This window comes from Monodelphis domestica, chromosome 5, assembly GCF_027887165.1.
Source record: "Monodelphis domestica isolate mMonDom1 chromosome 5, mMonDom1.pri, whole genome shotgun sequence".
Taxonomy (NCBI): Eukaryota; Metazoa; Chordata; class Mammalia; order Didelphimorphia; family Didelphidae; genus Monodelphis; species Monodelphis domestica.
In genome coordinates, this window is record NC_077231.1 from 283604899 (window position 1) to 283612518 (window position 7620).

Consider the following 7620-nt stretch of genomic DNA (forward strand, 5'->3'; position numbering starts at 1 on the left):
CATGAATATATATGTAAAGAATACATACGTGAATAAAATAACATACAATAAAATAACAAAAGATTATATAAAAGAATAATATATAAATAATATCCAACTTAATAGCTATAGGAAATAACATCATTTTGCACAAAATTACATGGAGTCAATTTGCATTGTTTCATAATCCAAAACTCTGTATTACTCCTAGATAAAACATCAGGATTTATTTTAACATTCAACTACTTGTTTCAGCATATTGCCACAAGGATTGAACAAAATAGAGGCACACACACAAGTTGACAATGATTTAGGACTTCATGGAAAAGTGAAACAATTTTGAGACTATGTTAGAAAATCGCTGAAAATCCATTCCTTCCAAGAACAAAAAAAGGCACAAAGCAAAATTAATTTAGTGTAAGAGCAGCAGTTGGGAGCACAGAACAGAAGAGGACCCATAGAAAGCGACTCAGATGCTAAATGACATTTGGAAAAGGACCTCAAAGTATAATAGCAGATGTACACAGAAGTCCTCAGGTTGATTAAATCACTGGATGGAAAGGAGAGGGAGAGTCTGATGCAGTAACAGAACCAAGATGAGCACCCGTGGGAACATGATTTCTTCTGGCTATCCATGTTCCCTGTATTTTTTCTCCTTTAATAGATTTTGGTGCAGAATTATTAGGTATACATAAATTTAATATTGTTCTTTTGTGGAGCATCACTATTGCTATTGATTCTTATTAAAAAACAGGAAAAAGAGGTAGAGGAAAGCATAGTAATAGCATTGCAAAAAAGAAAAACTAATCCCCACAGTGGCCATTTCTGATACTCAAGTCTCTTTCTGCATTTTGAGTCTATCACCCCTCTATCAGGAACAGGTGAATAACATGCTTCTTTTTTTGTTATTCTGGAGATATGATTGGTCATTGCATTGATCAGAATTTTGAAGGATTTCATAGCTATTTTTCTTTAATGTTGTTATCCTTGTGTAAACTGTACTTTGGATTCTGCTCACTTCTCGATATCAGTTCATACTATCTAGGATTCTTGAAAATCGTATCTTTCATTATTTCTTTTGACACAATAATATTGCTTTATATTCATGTACTACAGATTTGTTTCAGCCATTCTCCAATTGACGAACACTGCTTTATACTCTGATTCCATGTTTTACTTTTTTCTTTTAATCTCCCTTTCAGGATTAGGAAGTTTGCTTTGCTTTTGACAATTTCCTCTTAGTCCATATATATTTAAAATTGTATTTTCACTCTGCATAGAGCTTTCAGCATAATATAATGTTCTTGTTTAGTCCTTTTAATGCTTACTAGTTTGAATTCAGTATTGACCTATATAAACAGTGCTATTTCCGCTTTTCAAGAGGTAGTAGAAACAATACATATTGGATAAATGTGGATTCCAAGGCAGAAGAGTGGTAAGGGCTAGGTAATGGGGTTAAGTGACTTGCCCAGGACCACACCACAAGGAGGTGTCTGAGATCAGATTTAAACCCAGGACCTCCTGTCTCCAGATTTGGCTATCTATCCTTTGAGCCACCTAGCTGCCTCTACATATATTAATGTACTAAACTACTGAAGCGTGAGACCACTGTGAATTTTTTCCATGTGTGTATGTATTAGTATTTATTTTTTAAAATTATTTCCTGAAACATAGTGCTTACTTTTCCCCCTAAATTTTCTGGTATATCAGTAATCCTGAGTATGTAACAATCTGAAGATTATACTTCTCTGAAAGTATTACTTATGCCTACTTGGTTTCTAGTTTTCCCAATAATTGTATTATATCCTGAATTTTTTTTCTCTACTTTCATTATATATTCTGAATTTTTGTTTTTTTTTTATCATAAGAAGTATGTCATTTAATAAGGGCAGATAGGTGGCACAGTGGATAGTGTTGGGTTTGGAGTCAGGAAGATTCATCTTCCTGAGTTCATATCTGGTCTCAGACACTACTTACTAGTTTTATAACCCTGGGCAAGCCACTTCACTATGTATGACTCAGTTTCCTCATCTGCAAAATGAACTGGAGAAGGAAATGTCAAACCATTCCAATATTTCTGCCAAGAAAACTCCAAAAGGGGTCACAAAGAGTCAGACAAGAATGAGCAACCACAAAAAAAGTCTGTCATTACTTCCATTGATTTTTAAAAATAATTTAATAGAAAGATCTATTCTCCCTATTGGTCAATTATGCTTTTTTCTCCTAATGTTTAAATGTATACTTAAGATCTGGTTTAATTTTTAAATCTGGCCTTAGGGGCAATCCCAGAGTGAGGCTCTAAGTCCCTCCCCAAGCCTTACAGTGAGTGCCCAAACCCCAGAATAAGGCAGTCTGCAGTATACCTGGATTATGCAAGCCTAGGGTGAGGCCCAAGACCCCTACCCAGGCTTGAAGTGAGTCCCTGAGCACCAGCACAAGGTAGCTCACAGTGCTCTGAGCCCTGCAACTATCATCAGTCCCCAGAGGAGACTGAACCAGTAGTGGGAGATGGCTTTCAGAGTTCCCAGCCCACAGGCCAGCATACTGTCTTTGAACAACTGAAACTTGCAAAAACCCAGAACTAGAGCTTATGATAGCAGCAAGGAAAAACTGAAGTTTAAGAGAGTACCCCACTCTACCATGAGAATGGAGCCCACATTTAAGATAAAAGAAAACATTAAAATAAAAGGCTGGGAAAATGAGCAAATAGCAAAAAAAAATAAAAATAAAACACCTAACTATAGAAAATGATAGCAATAAAGAAGAGCAAGCCACAGACTCAGACGGGGAAAATGAGATCAATAATCACATCCAAAACTTCAAAGAAAACTGGGAATTAGTTTGAGGTTCTAGAAGAGCTCAAAAAGGAATTAAAAAACAAATAAGAGAAGTGGAAGAAAAATGGGAATGAGAACTAAAAGTAATGAAAGAAGAAAATAAAAACTTAAAAAACAGAATTGGCCAAATGGAAAAAGAAGCACAAAAATCTAATGAAGAAGAGTTCAAAGGAGGTTCAGCAGCTTACGGAAGAAAATAATCACATAAAAATTAGAATTGAGTTGGAAAAATTTTCTAATTAGGAAAATTAGAAATGAGCAAATAGAAGCTAAAGACTTCATGAGACATCATGAAGCAATAAAACAAAATCAAAAGAACGCAAAAATAGGAGAAAATATGAAATAGTGGGGAAAAACATCTGACCTGGAAAATAGAATAGATCAAGGAGAGAAAATCTAAGAATTATTGGACTACATGAAAGTCATGATTAAAAAAATGCATAGGCATCATATTATGAGAAATTATCAAATAAAATTTCCCTGATGTTCTTTTTTCAATTAATTAATTAATTTTTTTAAAAATCCTTACCTAAGGTCTTGGAATCAATACTGTGTATTGGTAAGTGGTATGGGCTAGGCAATGGGGGTTAAGTGACTTTCACAGGGTTACATATCTGGGAAGTGCCTGAGGCCAGATTTGAACCTAGGACCTCCTGTCTCTAGGCCTGGCTCTCGATCCACTGAGCTACTCAGATGCCCCCTTCTCTGATATTCTTGAACAAGAAGGTGAAATAGAAATTGAAAGAATGCACCAATCGCTTCCTGAAGTAATCTCCAGATTACAACTCCCAGGAATATTATAGCCAAATTCAAGAATTCCAATGTCAAGGAGAAAATACAGTAGGTTGCCAGAAAGAAACAATTCAAGTATCATGGAGCCACTGTTAGGATTACACAGGACTGGGAAGCATAATATATTCCAGAAGGCAAATGAATTACATTTATAAATAAAAATCACCTACATAGCAAAACTGAGCATATTCTTTTAGGGAGAAATGGTCATTTAATAAGATAGAATATTTCCAAGAATTCCTGATGAAAAGACCAGACCTAAACAGAAAATTTGATCTCCAAAAACAAGACCCAAGAGAATCATAGAAAGGTAAACAAGAAAGAGAAACTTAAGGGATTCAATGGTCAAACTGTTTATATTTCCACATGAAAAAAATATTTGTAACTTAATTTTTTTTTTTGCCATCAGAACAGTTAGAAGGACAATGCATAGAAAGAGGGCAAAGGAATAAGCTATTCAGGATTACATGATATGCAAGAAAAATCAAGGGGTAAAAAAGGGGATTGAATTGAGAGAAAAGGAAGAGAGAGGTAGAATGGGGTAAATTATATCACCTGCAGAGTCTTAAAAAAACCTATTACAGTGATGGGAAGAATGAAGGTGGCAATGGGCAATGTTTAAACCTTACTCTCATTATAATTAGCTCAGAGAAGGAATAAGAATCATACTCATTTGGATATAGACTCCTATCTTACCCTATAGAAAAAATTGGAGGGTAATAAGATGGTAGGGGAGAAAGGAAGTCATAAAAGAGAGGGGGAAGAAGGGGAATGAAAAGCAAAATATTTGTGATGAGGGACACAATGAAAAAAGAGAAAGAACAGGATCAAAAGGGGAAAATAAAGAAGGGAATGCACATATGATAATCATAACTGTGAATGTGAATGGGATGATTTTGCCCCATAAAACAGAAAAGCATAGCAGAGCAAATTAAAACCCATGGTCCTTGGGGACAGCTGGGTAGCTTAGTGGGATTGAGAGCCAGGCCTAGATGGGAGGGAGGTCCTGGGTTTAAATCTGGCCTCAGACACTTCCTAGCTATGTGACCCTGGGCAAGTCACTTAACCCCCTTTGCCTAGCCCTTACTGCTCTACTGCTTTGGAAAAAATAAACAGTATTGATTCTAAGAGGGTGGGGTTTTAAAAAAACAATATGGTCCTACAATATGTTTACAAGAAACATATTTGAGGCAGGGAGACACACACAAAGTAAATTTAAAGGGATAGAGCAGAATCTACTGGGCTTCAGCTGAGGTAAAAAAAGCATGAGTAGCAATCATGATCTCAAACAAAACTAAAGCAAAAACAGGTCTAATTAAAAGATAGGAAGGAAATTATATCTTGATAAAATGTACTATAGACAACAAAGTGATATCAATATTAAACGTGTGTACCAATGCTATAGCCTCCAAAAATTTAAAGGAGAAATTAAATGAACTTCAGGAGGAAATAGACTGGAAAGCTATACTAGTGAGATCTTAACCTTCCTGTCGGAACTAGATAAATCTAAACAAAAAATAAACAAGAAAGAAGTAAAGGAAGTAAATGAAATTATGAAAAATTAGTCTTTATAGATCCATGGAGAAAAATGAATGGAGATAAAGAATATACCTTCTTTTTAGCAGTACATGGTAACATATAAAAATTGATCATATTCTAGGGCCTAAAAACTTCACAACCAATTGCAGAAAAAATAATAAATGCATCTTTTTCAGATCATAATGCAATAAAAATTATAATCAATAAGGGGCCATTGAAAGGCAAATTAAAATTAATTGAAAGCTAAATAATCTAATTCTAAAAAGGGGTGGGTCAAAGAACAAATTATAGAAACAATTTCATTAAAAGGAATGACAATAAAGAGACAACATATCAAAATTCATGGGAATACAACCAAAACAATACTTAGAGGGAAATCTGTATATCTAAACGCTTACCAAAAAGAGAGAAAAAGCAGATCAATCAAGTGGGCATGCAACAACAAAAACAAAAAACAAGAAAAGGAACAAGTTAATAAAATCCCCAATTAAAGACTAAATAGGAAATCCTAAAAATCAAAGGAGAAATTAATAAAATTGAAAGAGAACAAACTAATAAATGAGATTTAGAGTTGGTTTTATGAAAAAAATTGAAAAATAAAATAGAGCATTGGTTATTTTAATTTTAAAAAGGAAAGAAGAAAACCATTGGTGGTGAACTCACCACCAATGAAGAGGAAATTAAAGCAATCATTACGAGTTATTTTCCCCAATTATATGACAATAAATTTCACCATCTAGGTAAAATGGATGAATATTTGAAAAATTGTAAATAGTTCTGATTAACAAAAGAGCAAATAGAAAATGTAAATAATCTCATCTCAGAAAAGGAAATTAAAGAAGTCATCAAAGATCTCCCCAGAAAAAAATTCCCCATGGCCAAATACATTCACAAGTGAATTTTGGCAAACATTTAAAAGATAATCCCAACATTATATAAATTATTTGGCAAAATAGGCAAAGGAGTTCTACCAAATTCTTTTTATGACACAAATATGATGCTGATACTTAAGCTAGGAAGAGCAAACACAGAGAAAGAAAACTATAGGCCAAATTCCACAATGAATATTCATGGAAAAACCCTAAATAAAATACTAGCAAGCAGACTATAACAATATATCACAAGGATCATTCACTATGACCAGGGAAAATTTATATCAGGAATGCAAGGTTGGTTTAATATTAGGAATTCTACTAGGATAATTTACCACATCAATAACAAAATTAACAAATCACATGATTATCTCAACAGATGCAGAAAAAAGTCTTTAATGAAATGCAATGCCCATTTCTATTAAAACTACTAGAAAGCAGAGGAATAAATGGGTCATTCTTTAAAATGACAAGTAGTATCTATCTAAAACCATCAGCAAGTATTAGCTACAATGGGGATAAGTTAGAAACCTTCCCAGTAAGACTAGGGGTGATGCAAAGATGCCCATTATCATCACTATTATTTAATATTGTACTAGAAATGCTAGCTGTAGTAATAACAGAAGAAAAAGAAATTGAAGAAGCAATGAGGAAATTAAACTACCACTCTTCGTAGATGATAAGTTGGTATACTTAGAGAATCCTAGGGAATAAACTAAACAACTAGTTGAAATAATTAATAAATTTAGCAAAGTTGCAGGATACAAAAATAAATCCACAATAGTCATCAGCATTTCTATATATTACCAACAGAGTCCATCAGTAAAAGGTAGAAAGAGAAATTCCATTTAAATTAACTCTAGACAATATAAAATACTTGGGAATCTATTTGCCAGGACAGACACAGGAAATATAAGAACACAGTTAAACACTTTTCACACACAGTCAGATCTAAATAATTAGAAAAATATTAATTGTTCATGGGTAGGCTAAGAAAATATAATAAAAATGAAAATTCTATGCAAATTAACTTATTTAGTTGCCAATTAAACTGCCAAAATTATTTTATAGAACTAGAAAAAGTAATAACAAAAGTCCTCTGGGAGAACAAAAAATCAAGAATATCAAGGGAATGAATAAAAAGTGAAGGAAGGTAGCCTAGCAGTACCAAATCTCAAACTGTACTATAAAAAGTACCAGATCTCAAACTATACTATAAAAAAGCAGTATAAGAAACATATTGATGGATCAGTGGAATAGATTAGAGGCAAATGACTTTAGCAATCTATTGTTTGATAAACCCAAGGATCTTAGCTTTTGGAATAAGGACTCAGTATTTGACCAGAACTTCTGGGAAAACTGAAAAGAGTATGGCAGTAGCCAGATATAGACCAATATCTCACATCCTATCCCAAGATAAGGTCAAAATGGGCATATGATTTAGACATAAAGGTGATACTATAAGTAAATTAGGGTAATCTGGAATCGTTTACCTGTCACATCTGTGGAGAATGGAAGAATTTATGACCAAACAAGAGAAAGAGAACATTACAAGATGTAAAATGAATAATCTTGACTATATTAAGAAGCTTTTGTACAAA